The sequence below is a fragment of the Pongo pygmaeus genome, chromosome 2 (assembly GCF_028885625.2).
Source record: "Pongo pygmaeus isolate AG05252 chromosome 2, NHGRI_mPonPyg2-v2.0_pri, whole genome shotgun sequence".
In the NCBI taxonomy this organism is placed as follows: Eukaryota; Metazoa; Chordata; class Mammalia; order Primates; family Hominidae; genus Pongo; species Pongo pygmaeus.
In genome coordinates this window covers 11885465-11902512 of record NC_085930.1, presented here as the reverse complement: position 1 = coordinate 11902512, position 17048 = coordinate 11885465, and positions in this window count along the sequence as shown.

The window sequence follows — 17048 nt, the reverse complement described above, 5'->3', positions numbered from 1 at the left end:
ACCTTTTCCTGCCTGCTATTGCCACCCATACTTGCAGCCAATTGGATGTGGCCCACCCACACTGTGGGTGGATCTTCCTGAGGGTGAGTCTTCCCCTCCAAGTCCACTGACTAAAATGTTAATCTTTTCTGGCAACACTCAGAAACACCCAGTTACACCCAGAAACAATACTTTGCATCATTCAATCCAATCAAGTGGACACTTAATATTAACCATCACAAGTCCACCCCTTGTCAACTAGAACCCATATGCATCTCCAAATAAAGACAAAGATAAGATCATAATTAAGCCTAACATAATTCAGCTATCCTTAGTACAACTGGAAGTACACTAATTCTTAACCTAAATGCCATTGCATAAAGTTAACAACATTTAAATGTTGATATGAAGTCAGTAAAACTTATGTCACGTGATATAGGAAAAAGGAAAGAAAATGAAGATATTTTCTTAGTACAAGTATATACATACACAAACATGTTCTTAACAAAATAAGGAGAAAATACTCATGACAGTTACAGTCCTCATTTCTGCAACTGGTCACAGGGTGGTAGCTAGTATTGATGACTACCTTCTTCTTGACTTCAGAAAGCACCTCAGAGGGTCATGGTTTTTTACCTGGTGTAGTGACCCAAACCTTCATTCTTGAGGGTTCTGGGCCATTTGTAGTCCTGCCTGGATTGGGTTGTTGTAGTTTCCCATTGACCTTAATCACAGGGAACGACAATACTAAGAGACACCCTACGGGATCTCCTGTATTTCACACAAATCCTTCTTTATCTCCATTGTGAAGCAGTAGACTGATGTCATCTTAATAGTCTGGTCAATCACCCCAGCCAACACTGTAACTTCCTTCTTAGCCTATTGATTCAGAGGAAGGAGGAGCCCAAAGTGGCCAGGTAGCAATCTTAACTTCCAGTTTAATGGAATCATTGTGTCTCCTGGTAGCAGCATTTCTCCCCCTGGATCTAAAACCTCTAGGCCAGCAAAACATAACGTCGTGGGAATAGGGAGAAAAATTTTGCTAGCGGGTTACTAGGGGTGATAGTGAGGGATGCCACTTGCACTTCAACTCCTTGATTTCTGAACCCATGAATCCTAGCTATGGGAGAACCATCACACCCATTATTTATGTGTGAGTCTGAGTCTCTTTGTAGGTCTCTAAGAACTTGTTTTGTGAATCTGGGTGCTCCTGTATTGTGTGCATATATGTTTAGGATAGTTTAGGCTCTTATTTCTCCTTCCCTTATGAGGCTTAGTTTAGCTGAATATGAAATTCTGGGTTGAAAATTATTTTCTTTAAAAATGTTGAATATTGACCTCCAGGCTCTTCTGGCTTGTAGGGTTTCTGATGAGAAGTCTGCTGTTAGTCTGAGAGGCTTCTCTTTGTAGGTGACCTGGCCTAGGTGACCTGGCCTTTCTCACTGGCTTCCCTTAACATTTTTTTCTTTAATTTTGACATTGGAGAATCTGACTTTTATGTGTCTCGGGCTGATCTTCTTGTGGAGTATCTTACTGGGGTTCTCTGGATTTCCTGAATTTGAATGTTGGCCTGTCTTGCTAGGTTGGGGAAGTTCTCCTGGATGATATGCTGAAGTATGTTTTCCAACCTGGTTTGTTTTCCCCGTCTCTTTCAGGTACTGCAAAAAGTCATAGGTTTGGTCTCATTACATAATCCCATATTTCTTGGAGGTTTTGTTTGTTCCTTTTTATTCTTTTTTCTTTATTCCTGTGTGTCTGTCTTATTTCAACAAGATAGTCTTCAAGCTCTGAGATTCTTTTCTTTGTTTGGTCTCTTTGGCTATTGATATTGTGGTTGTATTGTGACGTTCTCATATTTTGTTTTTCATCTCCATCAGGTCATTCATGTTCCTCTGTAAACTGGTTATTCTGGTTATAAGCTCCTGTAGTGTTTTATCATGGTTCTTAGCTTCTTTGCACTGGATTAGAACATGCTCCTTTAGCTCAGTAAAATTTGTTATTATCCATCTTCTGAAGCCTACTTCTGTCAATTCATCCATCTCAGACCCAGCCCAGTTCTCTGTCCTTGCTGGAGAGGTCCTGCAATTATTTGGAAGGGAAAAGGCACTCTGGCTTTTTCAATTTTTGGCATTTTATGCATTGATTACGTCTCATCTATATGGTCTTATCTACTTTTGATCTTTGAGATTGCTGACTTTTGAATGGGGTTTGTGTGGGACCTTTGTTGTTGTTGGAGTTGCTTTCTGCTTTTTCTTTTACTTTTATCAGTCAGGCCCCCCTTCCATAGGGCTGCTGAGGTTTGCTGGGCATCCATTCCAGACCCTATTCACCTGGGTGACTTCCACACCTGGAGGTATCACCAGTGGAGTCTGCAAAATAGCAAAGATGGTAGTCTGCTCCTTTTCCGGGAGCTCCATTCCAGAGGAGCACTGACCTGATGCCAGCCTGAACACTCCTGTATGAGGTATCTGCAGACCCCTGTTGGGAGGTCTCATCCAGTCAAGAGGAATGGGATCAGGCACTTGCTTAAAGAAGCAGTCTGGGCTGGGAGCGGTGGCTCATGCCTGTAATCCTAACACTTTGGGAGGCTGAGGCAGGTGGATCAAGAGGTCAGGAGATCAAGACCATCCTGGCTAACATGGTGAAACCCCGTCTCTACTAAAAATACAAAAAAAAAAAAAAAAAAAATTAGCCAGGTGTGGTGGCGGGCGCCTGTGGTCCCAGCTACTCGGGAGGCTGAGGCAGGAGAATGGCGTTAACCCAGGAGGCGGAGGTTGCAGTAAGCCGAGATCGCACCACTGCACTCCAGCCTGGGAGACAGAGCGAGACTCCGTCTCAAAAAAAAAAAAAGAAGCAGTCTGCTTGCCCCTTGGGATAGCAGGTGTACCGTGCTGTGGGTAAGCCCCTTGTCCAGACTGCCTGGACTCTCCAGAGCCAGCAAGCAGGAAAGGACTAAGTCAGTTGAACTGCAGAGACCATGTTCGCCCCTCCCCCTAGGGGCTCCATTCCAGGGACATCAGAGTTCTGTCATAAAATCCTGGCTGGAGTTGCTGAAATTCTTGTAGGGACACTTCCTGGAGGAGGAATAAATCAGGGTCTCACTTAAAGAAGCAGTCTGGCCATGATCTGCCACAGCCAGTGTGCTGCACTGTGGGGAATTGCTCCCAGTCCAAACTGCCCCCTCTCAGCACTAGCAAGGGAAAACGGCTTACTGGGGCCACAGTGATGGTGGCCACCCCTCTCCCAGGGGAACTCAGTTGTCTCAGGTAATCTCCAATCTGCTGCCGCTGGCTGGCAGGGATTCCAAGCCAGTGGTCTTAGCTTGTGTGGTTCTGTGGGAGTGGGCCAGCTGAATGGCATACCTTGTCTCCCTAGTTTCAGCCCCCTTCCTACAGGAATGGATGAAACTCCTGCCTCACCAGAATTCGCTGGGCCAGAGTATGCAAAAACTCCTGTGTCTCAGTGCCTGACCAGGTGACTGCTGACCCGAATGGCCACTGAGAGTCTGTACAGCTGTGTGCTTGGGACCCAAGGCCCTGGTGGTGTGGGCTCAGGAAGAGATCTGCTCATCCATGAGTTGCAAAGATCTGTGGGAAAAAAAGTGGTTTCCCGGGTTGGGTAGCACAATCACTCACTGCCACCCTTGGCTGGGGTGGGAGCTCCCCTTGCTCTGTGCAACTCCCCAGTGGGCCATTGCTCCACCTTTCTTTTCCTCATTCTCCATGGGTCACACCAATCACCTAGTCATTCCCAATGTGAGAACCTGGATACCTCAGTTGAAGGTGCAGCATTTACTTGCCATTTTCATTCTTCTCAGTGAGAGCCGCAGACTGCAGCTGCTTCTAATTGACCACCTTGGGCCAGGATCTTTGGTTTTCTATAGTTTGAATATGATGTGTTTAGATGTAGATTTTCTGACATTTATCTAATTCGGTGTTCTTTGGGCTTCTTGAATCTGAAATTTGGTGTCTTTTAGCAGTTTGGAAGATTTATTGCCATTCTGCTGCCAATATTTTTTTTTTCTGCTGTATTTTTTTATGCTTCTAATTGTTTAATTATCTATACGTTGTGTCATCTGAAATTATCTGATTATTCTTGAGTGTTCCGTCCTGTGTTATCATTTTCCTTTTTTTTTCCTTGCAGTTTGGGAAGTTTCTACTGACCTATTTTAAATCTCACTGATTCTTTCCTTGGTTTTGTTGAGTCTACTGATGAGCCCATTAATACCATTCTTTATTTCTATTATAGCATTTTGGATTTCTAACATTTTATTTTGATCTTTTCTTAGAATTTTAATCTCTCTGCTTACATTTTCAGCCATTCTTCATGTTGTCTGTATGTTCCTTCAGTGCTCTTAACATAGTAATTATAGTGATTTTAAATTGCTTTTCTAGTAAATCTGTATTTATTTCACATGTCATATTTGGGTCTTGTTATGATGTTTGGTTTGTTTCTTCAGAATGTGTTTTCTTTCTTGCCTTTTAATGTGCCTTGTAATTTTTCTTTGAAAGCCAGACATGTTACATAGGAAAAAAAATCAGTAAATATTTCTTTATCATGAGCGTTTATATTAATCTAGCTGTGAGTTAAACACGGTTTAATGTTTGCTATGGTTATAAATATCAAAGGCTTCAAATTCTTCTAGAGTCATTATATCTGTATTTCCTCTACTCTTTGAGCTTCTGTAACTACTCTTCATTAGAGAGTCTGTGAGTTGCATCTCCTTCTCTTCTTCTAATAATTCACTCTTATTATGGTGAATTATTATGGTGGAACCCTATTGTGGTAGTGGTAAGGTGTGGCAGAAAGATGTTTTAAAATCTTCCAATTATATCTACATTTTTAGTAGTCTTTTGTCTTTAATCTGTGACTTGCAAACATGTTTTACTTGAAACAGTTTCCTCTTCCTTAGGCGAGAAAGAAAGATTGGGGGTGGGGTGGGAAATAGCGTGAGAGGAATGCCTTTATCCATAGTAAAGACTTTCCCTGGGATAGTAGGTCTTTCCTATGTTAAGGCTATACATGTATTTCACAATAATTACTCTTCTCACCTTGCTAGAGCTACAAGGGAATTTTTTCCAGATCGTCACTGTGAGAACTTGATAGAGCTTCAGGAAGCAAAATCCATGAAAGTATTGAATACCCTAAGACTGCAGTCCCTAACAGTTTCTTTTTTTCTTTTTCTTTTTTCTTTTTTTTTGAGACGGAGTCTCGCTCTGTCGCCCAGGCTGGAGTGCGGTGGCGCCTTCTCTGCTCACTGCAAGCTCCGCCTCCCGGGTTCCCGCCATTCTCCTGCCTCAGCCTCCCCAGTAGCTGGGACCACAGGCGCCGCCACCACGCCCGGCTAATTTTTTTTTTTTTTTTTTTTTTTTTTTTTTTTTGTATTTTTAGTAGAGACGGGGTTTCACCGTGTTAGCCAGGATGTCTCGATCTCCTGACCTCGTGATCCGCCTGCCTCGGCCTCCCACAGTGCTGGGATTACAGGCGTGAACCACTGCGCCCGGCCCCAGTTTCTTACTCTCCTGTTTTTCCACACTCAGCTTCCAGCAATGCGTCTACGTGACCATTTATGTGTCTTTACCCATTTATCACTCCAGTTTATCACTTCTGCTTCAGGTAAGCTCATCTGAGCCATGATTCTATGTATTCTCCTTTATCTCCAGATTTCAGAGAAGTGGTTTGCTCTGCAAAGTAAGTTCTCTTGTGAGTTCAAAAATGTATCATTAATTTTCAGTTTGTCCAGGTTTCTCTTGAGTTAAAGTGATGACTTCCAAACACTTTCATGTCAATCTTGAAGCCTGAATTGTTTTATCAAGATTTTTATTACAAATGTTTATAGAGTTTGGGTATGATATTGTGAGGGCATGCCACTTACACAAACTGTTGAATGTCTCAAAAATGGAGAGACACTTTTCTCTCTGTTGGGTTCTTTGAAAAACATGGCACAGGCCTCACAGTGCTAGTTTATTAGAGAGTAACACTTGCCTAGGTAAAAAGAGGAAGGAGGCATAATTTGTTAGAAAAAGCCTTCAGAACAGAATGCAGAAATGAAACCAGTGAAAAGAAAGAGGTGGGAATGAGTTGGCATGTAGTACCACAGATGATGAAGAATACCTGAAAACGTCTTAGTCAACTAAACACAGTTTTACAGCAATGATTGTCCATTAAATAAATCCTACAATGGGAAGAGATAGACAGGTGGTAGTCCTGAGGGCTTTCAGGTAAGTTTATAGTCATAGTTCTAAAGCTGAAGCAGATCCTGAAGACATTGCATCTAGAAGCTCTTGGCTAAGTATACTTTTTTTTTTTTTTCAGCTGAACAGCATACTCTTCCTTGAATGCAGGTATGAGCAAAACACTTTCATGGTTGTCACAGCTTTCTATTAGGAACATATGTGCAGATATGCCTAGAGTAGAGGCGTGTCTGGCTCCTGGTCTTTTTTTTCTTTACCAAGCTCCCAGTCTTTCTACATTAGTCTGTTTCTGTGTTGCTATAAATACATACCAGAGACTGGGTAATTTGTGAAGAATAGAAATTTGTTTCTCACATTCTAAAGGCTGGGAAGTCTAAGATCAAGATGCCAGCAGGTTTATTGTCTGATGAAGATTCAGTCTTGGCTTCCAGGATGGTGCCTTAAGTGAGTGGTGTCCTCCGGAGGGGAGGAACACTGTGTCCTCACACAGAAAAAGGGAGAAGGGCAAAAAGGGGCAAACTCTTTTCATCAAGCCCTTTTATTAACCTAAGCACACATAATCCCATTCACGACAGCTTTAGCTTCATGACTCGATCACTTCCCAATGTCCTTACTTCCCAATACTGTTGCATTGAGAATTAAATTTCAATATGAACTCTGGGACACACACATTCAAACCATAACACATTCAAACCATAACACAATTCTGATTCTATAACTATAATGATCATATTTCATTAGTCACTTTTCATGGGAAAAGGCATTAGCAAACAAAAATTAAGAATTCAAATGTGTGGCCAATAATGATCACATACATCTCACTTATATAGTACTATGTATTCATTCTTCTTATATACACACACTCATGATTTGTGTCTTATTTTACTTAGTTTTGCTAATAACGTTAACATCATAGAAAAATGGCTACCCCTAGGAATTTTTAAATATCAGACATGTAAATATTGCATTAAGCAATTCATCTTATAATGGAAAATGTCTAGGCTGGTGCTGTATGTTTTGCTTAAATACATACTTGCTGTACTTCTTTATTAAGAATCTAAGACTTCTCTGTATCCTAACTTATTATTATTGCATGTAATAGCAGAGAACAGGTAAGAAACTACAAATGTGCGTGGACTGTTTTTGATCTCTTTGTTTTAATTATATCAGGAGTATATCAAGCATCCAATAAAATATGATATTAGTTAGAGAAAGCTATGAACACGTAGTTTAAAAACCACTTTCTATAGTGTTTTTATGTTGAATAAATATACTGAATTTCTCCCCAATAATTTAAAAATAATTTATCCTCTCTTTTATTTTAAATTAATTCCATGTTTAAAATGACAAACAGTTAGGACCAAATTACATTGGTCCTAACTCATTTTAGTAAAATTCCAATCTACTCATATCAGATTTTTTATGTTTCAGCTCTAATCATAAAATGTTTGCCTTTTTAAAAGTTCTGCTTATTTTGGCATTGAAATTGTGCTTTGAGGGATTAGCATCAATAAGAATTACCATGGAGAAGTCTTTGTTTGCTTGTTTGTTTCTTGGAGCAGCATTCTAGGGAAATGAAGAACAAAAAGTAGCTTTAAGAAACAGTTTTGATTTCTAAATAACTATAATGCTTAATTTGTAATTTATTAATGGATATGCAAGAGAGACATGGCAAAATAGTCTCTCATAATAAAAGCTTGAGCAACCTATTATGTGATAGAAGTAATCATACTTAAAATGTTCAATGTTTTGTTATTAACTGATCAATCTACTATGAATATTATTATTCTGCAAAAGCAAAAGTGATGGCCACTTATCACAGTCATTTATGATAAGGACATTATCACACAATGTCTAGACAGGTAAATTGCCATAAGGTACATTTTCAAAATGAAAAGGAGCCTTAGACTGCACAGGGCCATAACAAGAAATGATGTCCCTCCCAACAAAACCTGTACACTCTTCATCAGCCAAACTGATTTAAAAAACGTCAACATTAAAGGTCCTTAAGTTTTTAACCCTTAATTTTTTTTTTGAAAAGAGAAAATTACAATTTGATTTCAGAAATTTTATTCTGTTCCATTTTCAATACCTCATCCTAAACTGGTACTATTCTGATGCATTCTGTAAGGTTCCTTATAAGATCACCAGAAACTGAGCCCAGGGGTTCACTGCAGGACCAGCTCATTCACACCTCTTTTCTTCCTCATCTCACTCTCTCCAGTTCTTTACTTCACTTCCTGAAGTCACCTCCAAATCAACTACCTGCTCTCAAACCCCTGCCTTAGGGTCGGTTTTTGGCAAATCCCAACTAATAAAAAGAAGATTGCCATGATTATTCAATATTTTAAACATACCCAAATAGAAATATTATATAGAACATTCAATAACACTTTTCTAAAACTCAATGGATGTGCTTTTGGCAGAGAGGTAATAATTGCTTCATATGCATAGATGAACGTCTTCCTAGAGAGAGAGACAATGAGAAGAAAAAATAGCCAAGGGTTTGGCTTTGATGCAATGAAATATATCAAGGTAGATAGAAGAAGATGAGTTGGCAACAGATGCTGAAGACACAAGGGAAATTAATGGAGGGACTCCAAATGAGAAAACTTTAATGAAACATATTTAAGAGTTCCCGGTAGTTAAATATATTAATGCCTAAGAATTCTCTATTATATTTGAGGTATGAAATTACTTTTGCTAGAATGATGGGCAGAAACCACATAAAATTGGTTTGATGGAAGATAAAAACAATGGAGAACTACCTTGTCAATAACTGATCTATGAGTAGAGAACATATTAATTCCATAAACAACCTACTTCGATGGAAAATTCAAAGACTCTATTCACTTATTCAATTCAAAAGAATCTATCTGCTCCTATATTGATCGTTAGATACTAACCACACAGAGTATTTGGAGTATTTACATTTTTGCTATTTATGTTCAAATGTATACATTTAATGAATATTTTAAGCTGAAAAGATAAATATGATAAGTTTATTTAAGTTTTACTACAAAAACGTCATATGATTAAGTAAACGTGGAACAAATATAAAAAGTAGATCATCTTTTTTGAAGCTGACTTTTATCTTAGGCAAGATATGCAGTAAGCTCAAGTGGGCATGTATAAGCTTGTGTCTAAAACTGATATATATATCATAATATTAAAACCTTTTATTTGGAGAAAAAGTGCATTGAAATAAACTAAGTATTTCCAACATTTTTTTTAACAGGCAGTGACATGATCACAGCTCACTGCAACCTCGAACTCTCGAAGTCCTAGACTCAAGTGGTCCTTCCGCCTCAGCCTCCCAAGTAGCTGGGGCTATAGGTGCATGTCATCATGCCTGGCTATTTTTTTCAATTATTATTACTTTTAGTAGATATAGGGTCTTGCTATGTTCCTCAAGCTGGTCTTGAACTCCTGGGCTCAAGTGATCTTCTCACCTTGGCCTCCCAAAGTGCTGGGATTACAAGCGTGATCTACTATGCCTGGCTCTAATAATAATTTTTTTAACCCCCCAATGACGTATTGAGAATAAAAGGTATAGTGCCACTGTTGAGAACAAAATTTCTAAAGTTGGTCTGCCTGGATTTGAATACTGTGTTCCACTTTTTTCCTCTCTTTGTGATCTTAGGCCATTTATTTTATCTGCCTATGCCATAATTTCTTACTCTGAAAAAAAGTTAGAATTATAAAAGTTTTTTCATAGAATTACCAGGAGATCAAGTCAGCTTATCCATGTAAACACTTAAAACATAATTGATATGTTGTAAATACTCAGTTAATATTATTTTATTAAGTGTTTATTATACATACAATTATATAATATGTGTATTGCAACATTATCCATTATCTTTTTAAATATCTCTTTGACCTACTGAGTTACTACATTTTAGGAACCTTAAGGGAATCACTAATGAACATAGCTTATCAAAAAAGAATAAATTGTAATTCTCAGTTTATTACCTTGTATACTGTATTTGCAGCCAAGAGGTCAATAGCTTTTTTCTCCTCTGTCTGAGATATCAGTTGCCGAATTTATTAATACAAAGGAATTTTGAAGACACTTATGAGCAAAGGCATGAAAAAGTATGCAAATGCATATCTTAATTAATTTGTTCATGTGGCATTCTGCCTTTATTCTCTCTGAAAACAGATACTTGGGAAATTAGTAATATATCTTCTCTCTTTATCCTTTCATTTTACAAATATTTATGAAAGATTCAAAATTTAAGACAATTACTTTAACAAGTAAAGAAAATATATTCCTGGAGGATATCAGACAATGATAGATTTGCATTTGTAGTTCAATAAAATATTAAAGGTGGGAAAGGACAGACAAATGATATGATATCTGATGTTATATGCTACCTGTTTCAATTGTCAGATTTGGCTCTTTCCTTCTCTGTTTGCATACCTCTGTCTACCTCTACACATCTGCCATTCAACTCCATGTGGCCTAACCTTTTTCATCATGTCACATGGAGTCAATATTCGGAGACATCACTGAATTTTGACATATCCTATGATAAGTATTTGTATTATTTCAATTCCACAATGCCCCTTCAAAGTGGTGTAGCTGTTCTAGTTTTACAGACAGAGGTAAATAAATTACACATAAATAGGAGACATATTAGTCAAAATTCAAATGCATAATTTTCCCCCCAAGCCTGTATTTTTCTGATATACTAGAATATATTATTTCTACTGAATGCTTTCAATATTATTCTGTGAAATGATAGTGAATTAGACGCGTTCTAATTCTAATACGGGGAATCATATCTCAAGCTGTAGGAACTGACACTAAAGATACTGACCAATGTGGCTTAATTTGCTTTCTAACAGCAGGCAAAGCCTTATATTAGAGAAATGAGTATTAGATTCTCAGAATTTCTAGCATTTTGGCATATGGGTGACAAGTTAAAGAGACTAAGAAACAACCCAGTCAAAAATCGAGCTTTGGTGTGGGGATTATAAATGATTATCCAGGATGGACTATGTTGTCAACTAATAAGGAAGCTTTTATTGAAAAACAGCAATTCAGGTGTCCACCAAATACGTTTTGAAGCAAGAATTGAAAGTAAAGATAAAATGAAAGGTTGAAACTGCTTCTTTCTTTTCTAATGCTGTGTGTACCTATTTTCAGAGTTATCCCTCTATAGAGAATTTCCTGTCTCTAGTTCAGTCTTTGAATAAGGGTCCTATCTAACTGAATATCCATATAGACATACGAAAATTTTATTTTACATTATAGTTATATATTTGAAACTCAGTGATACATTATTAGGATTCAAGATTACATTAAAAGTTATTAATTTTAATTGAAATTATATCCAAGTACTTGGTATTCATTGGTACTGAAATTTACATTAAAAGTCCAAGTCATCTAACTCCAGAATGCAGAGCAATTTATTGAATTTTGGAATCTCTACTATGCCTCTTTCAATGCCCTGCAACCATTCTCATTTTAATATTTTTCTCACCTTTTACCTTTTCCAATATCACTTTTTTCTTTTTCTATAATAATGTTCTAAATTAAAATGTGAAAGTCATGTGATCTAATACACTGTACTAATAAAAAGAAAAGCTTGACCTTAGTTATACAGCACATATATGTATTCACTGGTAGTTTTCACTACTGGCTATACTAATTTATAAAACAGACTATTCAAATGTAGAAGTGGGAAAATTATATTGATAACTAAGCTTATGGTATCTTTTAGGTTGGCTAACAGCACTTTCTTAATTGGGAAAGTGACAGAATCTTAAATATATTTAAATAATTTGCAAAAATTCTTTTAGCTTAAGAGATGAGAATATGCAAAAATATGAACAAGCAGTTTTTCAATGAATAATAAACAGATATATGTTTGCAAATAAACAGGATCAACATGGGTGAGCCTAAAATGTAGAGTTTTATATGCAGAGAGGGTTTCCCAGGAGAAACTAAGATAACAATCCAATTAAGCTGTTACTGTACGTAAATGAGAAATTGCATGTAAGAACCATAATAAGGAAGGAATCCAAAAGCAAAATAATGTATATTTTATTTTATTTCAAACAAGGCAAATGGTAACTTGTCAAAGGAGTAGGTAAGCTTCAGGTGATCGGGAGCTGAAGGGAATCGGTTTGTAAAATATATTTGATGATGGATGGCTTTTGAGTGTTAGCCCAAAGCCATATCATGACTTCACAATTAAAAATTCATTAGAACTTGTGAGGCCAGGATAACATTTAGTAAATAGAAGCAGCATGTGAGAAATTTGAATGAGTATAAGGGCTTAATAGAATAATCAGTGCTCAAACTAGGACACCTCAAAATAACAATTCATAAATATTCATTCTCTAATAGTCTTACAACTAACTAAATAACAGAACTATGGATTTTGCTCCAAATATTATGTTTAGATAAAATAGAAGAGAATTTTCATGCTCAAATGCTACTCTTCCAAAAATATATTTTAGCGTTCAAACAACAGGTATGAACTGTTTTAAACTTTCAAATCACCTTATCTATAGCTTATGACAATATCATATAGAGTTTGGCGGTATCCCATTCAAGGGCTATAAAGCCTTTAAGAAAAAAAATAGTTTTTAACTCTGAGAAAATGAAATGACATTCTTTTGACCAAAACAAAGAATTTTAAAACATCAAATAAATTGTATGCATAAAAATTAATCTCAGTTCAGAGAATGACACACTCAAAACAGTTTTCTTTGACTCCTGTCCTAATACCTTGAGATAAGAAACTGGAGTCAAGCATGCGAAATAGAGACTTCACCCATCAATTCTTGGTTTGCATAGAATATTCAAAAACATTTGAATTTGTTGCTTATATTTAACTCTTAGGAAACTTGACATTGAACTTGAGTTTCCATTCTCACTTGAAAAAATAGAATATTTGACACCACTGGCCCCACATTCCATAGAACAGCAATGTGTTATACCTGGGTTATGGATAACCCCTTTTAGAGAGAACAAGTGTTCTCCTGTTGGTCCAAAAGCTCATTTCTGTAGTTGATACTACTCTTCTGGAGTAGATCTCTGCTATGGTTCTTCTTTACAGAAGGAATAAAAACACAGCTATTCAACAAAATTAGCAAAGATATATTTTATAATACCTGTTCTTATTTAAATAAGCCACTTAGTTAAATTATTCAAAAGTACAAACATGATTTTTAAATTATTAAAAACATTGCGATCCTGAGGCAGGGGGATCACTCAAACTTCTGAGGCCAGAAGTTTGAGACTAGCCTGGGCAACATAGTGAGACCATACTCAAAAATTAAAAAAAAAAAAAAAAAAAAAAGCCAGGTGTGGTGGCTGGTGCTTGTAGTCCCAGCTACTTGGGAGGCTAAGGCAGAAGGATGCCTTAAGTGCAAGAGTTTGAGGCCGCAGTGAGCTAGGATTGTGCCACTGCACTCCAGCATGGTTAACAGACAGAGATCTTGTCTCTAAAATAAATAGATAAATAAACAAATAAAATTATTTAAAATGTTGTGTTTAAAATATTTGCCAAAGAACCAAAGAGCCACAAGCAAAAAGAGATTCAAGTGCTGTTATAAATTACTTAGATGTTTTAATAAAGACACAGTGCTTTCATAAGTTTTCAGCCATTAATTTACTGAACCACTAGTAAAAACTACTCCTTGAAATTTGTATCCTTGTCTCAGAAGACACATTTTTGTGAGTTTATAAAATCAAAGTCTTAGGAAATCATAATGGTTTCTGATTTTAGTAACGATTTTTATCACAAAAAGTTTTAATATGTTCTTTTCATGAAAAACAACCCTCAGGTGTATGCTATTTAATGATGATTTTTGCAATCTTTTAAACAGTTATCTGGAACTTCTTTATTACAGTTTTTATGTTTATATTTTTTAGGTTTATATTACTTTTATTTCTTTATAAAAGATTTTTTTTTAAATTTCTAGCTCACTAAAGATTTTCTTTGTTTTATTTGTCCCTAGAATTCTATATCACTGCTCTCTCACGGGGGAAAAAAAAAAGCAAGCCAAACCTGTGTTCCTAATTACTCAGTAAGATAATCAGCCTACAATTATACAAACATATTTTAATAATTTCTAAGCATCAGTAGTGTAGTAATTTGACTTTAGCTCTTTAGCAGTTGTATTGTAAAAGTCAAACTACCAATCCTTGCCAGCCACTACACTGAACAGGTTATTGACTGTGAGGTATTTTTTGAAAAACTATGCAAGCCTGCAGCTCTTATTAGCTGCTGAGCTACATTAGCTTATATGGTGAGGAAAACAGAAACAAATATAATCACTTTTGTAGGTAAGTTTTACTGTATAGAAAAGGGCTTGATGTATGTAAAAAAAGTAAATAAAACAGGTCTAAAGAATGTGTCAGAAAAAGTATTTTAAACAAGTAGGTTCACTGGGAAATTCTCAAAACAAAACAAAACAGTTTACATTTCCTAAGAAACAGAACTCAAATTAAAATGATAGCAGGCAAATGATGATTCACTAGCTGGTAATTATTTGAACCCTGCTCGTTACTGTGATATAGTGTTTTGTTATTAATAATAAGATCTAAACAGGCAAATTAAATATTTGAACAGTTCATTCTAGACGTCATACAGATTCTGTATTTCATCTGTTAATTCACTCCCTCTATTTGAAGCATCAGGGACTCGAGAACCAAAACATCACCTGTGGTTTCATTTTATTCCTAACACATCCCTCACTTGCGATTTTAAATACTGCATCAAAGGGAGCCTCTTAAGGTGAATGTCCTCATTGTCATTCCAGAAAAATAATATGGTATTATCTCCTAGTGATGTGGTTCACATCCATAATAATGCTAAATCCAACTTATTCCTTTATCTTTTTCTAAGTCTTAAATGCTTAGCAGGGAGATAGAGTAGGAGCCTCATATCTGATTGGCATACATTCCATTTTGTAGAGAAATGCAATTTAATTAACAATGGGCATTCTTCATTTATGCTTTACATTACATCCAGCTATCTTGCTGAGTATTTTCAAGTGTAATCATAATCTCCCAGATAATTATCAACGGGCATTTTCTTCAAAATAAAACAAGCTTATCTTTTACTTGAGTAAAATTTAAATCTCTTAAATTCCCAGAGATTTTAAAATGTCCCTTAAAAGGCAAAAACAGAACTTTTTTGTATACAGAAAACATTAATATTAATAAAATAAATACTTTATTTAGAAATATTAAATTTTAAAACGAACTGAAAACAAACAGCTGCAAACTCCATGTCATATTCAGGTTTTTCATGTCTTTTTACAAACTTTAAAATAAGGTTGTGTCCAAAGCTGGCTTGAAGGTAAATAAACACCTAAGTAAATTATTTTTAACATTAGCTAGAGTCTGACAAATATTTTTACATTAATTTGCATTTAAACAGAATCCAAGGTAGAGTTCTAAGATACGTGCATTAATCATTATTAACCAGTGAACCTTTAGCTGACCAGCATTTAAAGTGCCCAAATGTTATTTGTCTCTTAAGAAAATCATATTAGTAATTTTCTTTCTGAGTTATCTAACCTTCAATTCAATGTCAGATATAGTAGGTCTGTTAGAAAGGAATTAGAATAGAAATTGAGAGTTCATATTTACATGTCCTTGAGTTCATATATTTATTATTTTAACCGTTTATTGTACTGGAAACAGAAATCTGGTAGGGTTAGAGTTGTGAATCATAGAATATGAAAGCTTGATTAAATTGATGAATGTTAGAAGTATAACAATCTTGAAGATATTAAAATATATGTGAAAATATTAGAGGGCGATACAGAGTATCACAGCATTTAAAAAAATCTTCTCAAATATTCCTTTCACAATTGCCTGCACTTCTTGAATCAAAGATCTGGTTTCTTAACAGAAACCACAATTTTATATTTTCTTTGAATCAGAATCTCAAGAGGTTGAATTTTTTTTTCTTAGTAGTGTAAGAAATATAGAGAAGTTGTAGGGAAAAATAATTTGAAAAATTATTATCTCTATGAAAGAAATCTATTCATCAAATTATTTTAGAAACTGGTAAAATTTCATCAGAATATTAAGAACACATTTAAAAAAAAGATTTTATTGATTTGAAGGTATGGCCAGCATATCTTCTTCAGCCCTTTTTCAAGAAAATATACCTCATTTTTTGAATAAATCTATTGAAAACATTCAAGGACGGTTGCGACTCACAAATAATACACTTTATATATATACTTAGGCAACCTTTAAAATATTTCCTATAATAAGGCTCTAAATTTTTCATAGCCTTACCGTGTATTATTTTTATTACTTAAAAAAGCTGAAGTTTTAAATTTCTTACTTAGTATAAGCATTTAGTAATAACAAATGTGGCAAATAAAATGCTGATTATTCTTAAGAAAAAAAAGTAAAGACCAAATTTATTCTTTATATGTAATAGATATGTCAATCAATCCTGCACAATTGTTAAAAATGATAAAATTGGTTACTGTTCTATGACTTTTTTTGTTGTTTAAAGTCTAAAACACTAAGAAATAATTCATTGGAAAGGAAATATAGAATAACATCCATGTTAACAATATGCATGGTATGGAAGAGTGCTTCAATAGATATGAAGTACTTCAAATGTTGCTAAGTAATTTTGCTATTTTATCATTTAAAATGTATGTGTCATCAGTGAATGTGTGTGTATATATTTGCAAAATTAATTTCTAGGCAAAATGAACAAATATTTGAACTAATAACATTTATGCTTACTTTCTAAGATTATTTTCTAAATAGGTTCCAGTGCACAAAATAATAAAAATTGAGCTTCTGTAAGTTACAATTTAGATGATATATTACATTTATCTTAATACATTGAAACTGTAATTGCAAATAATTGAACT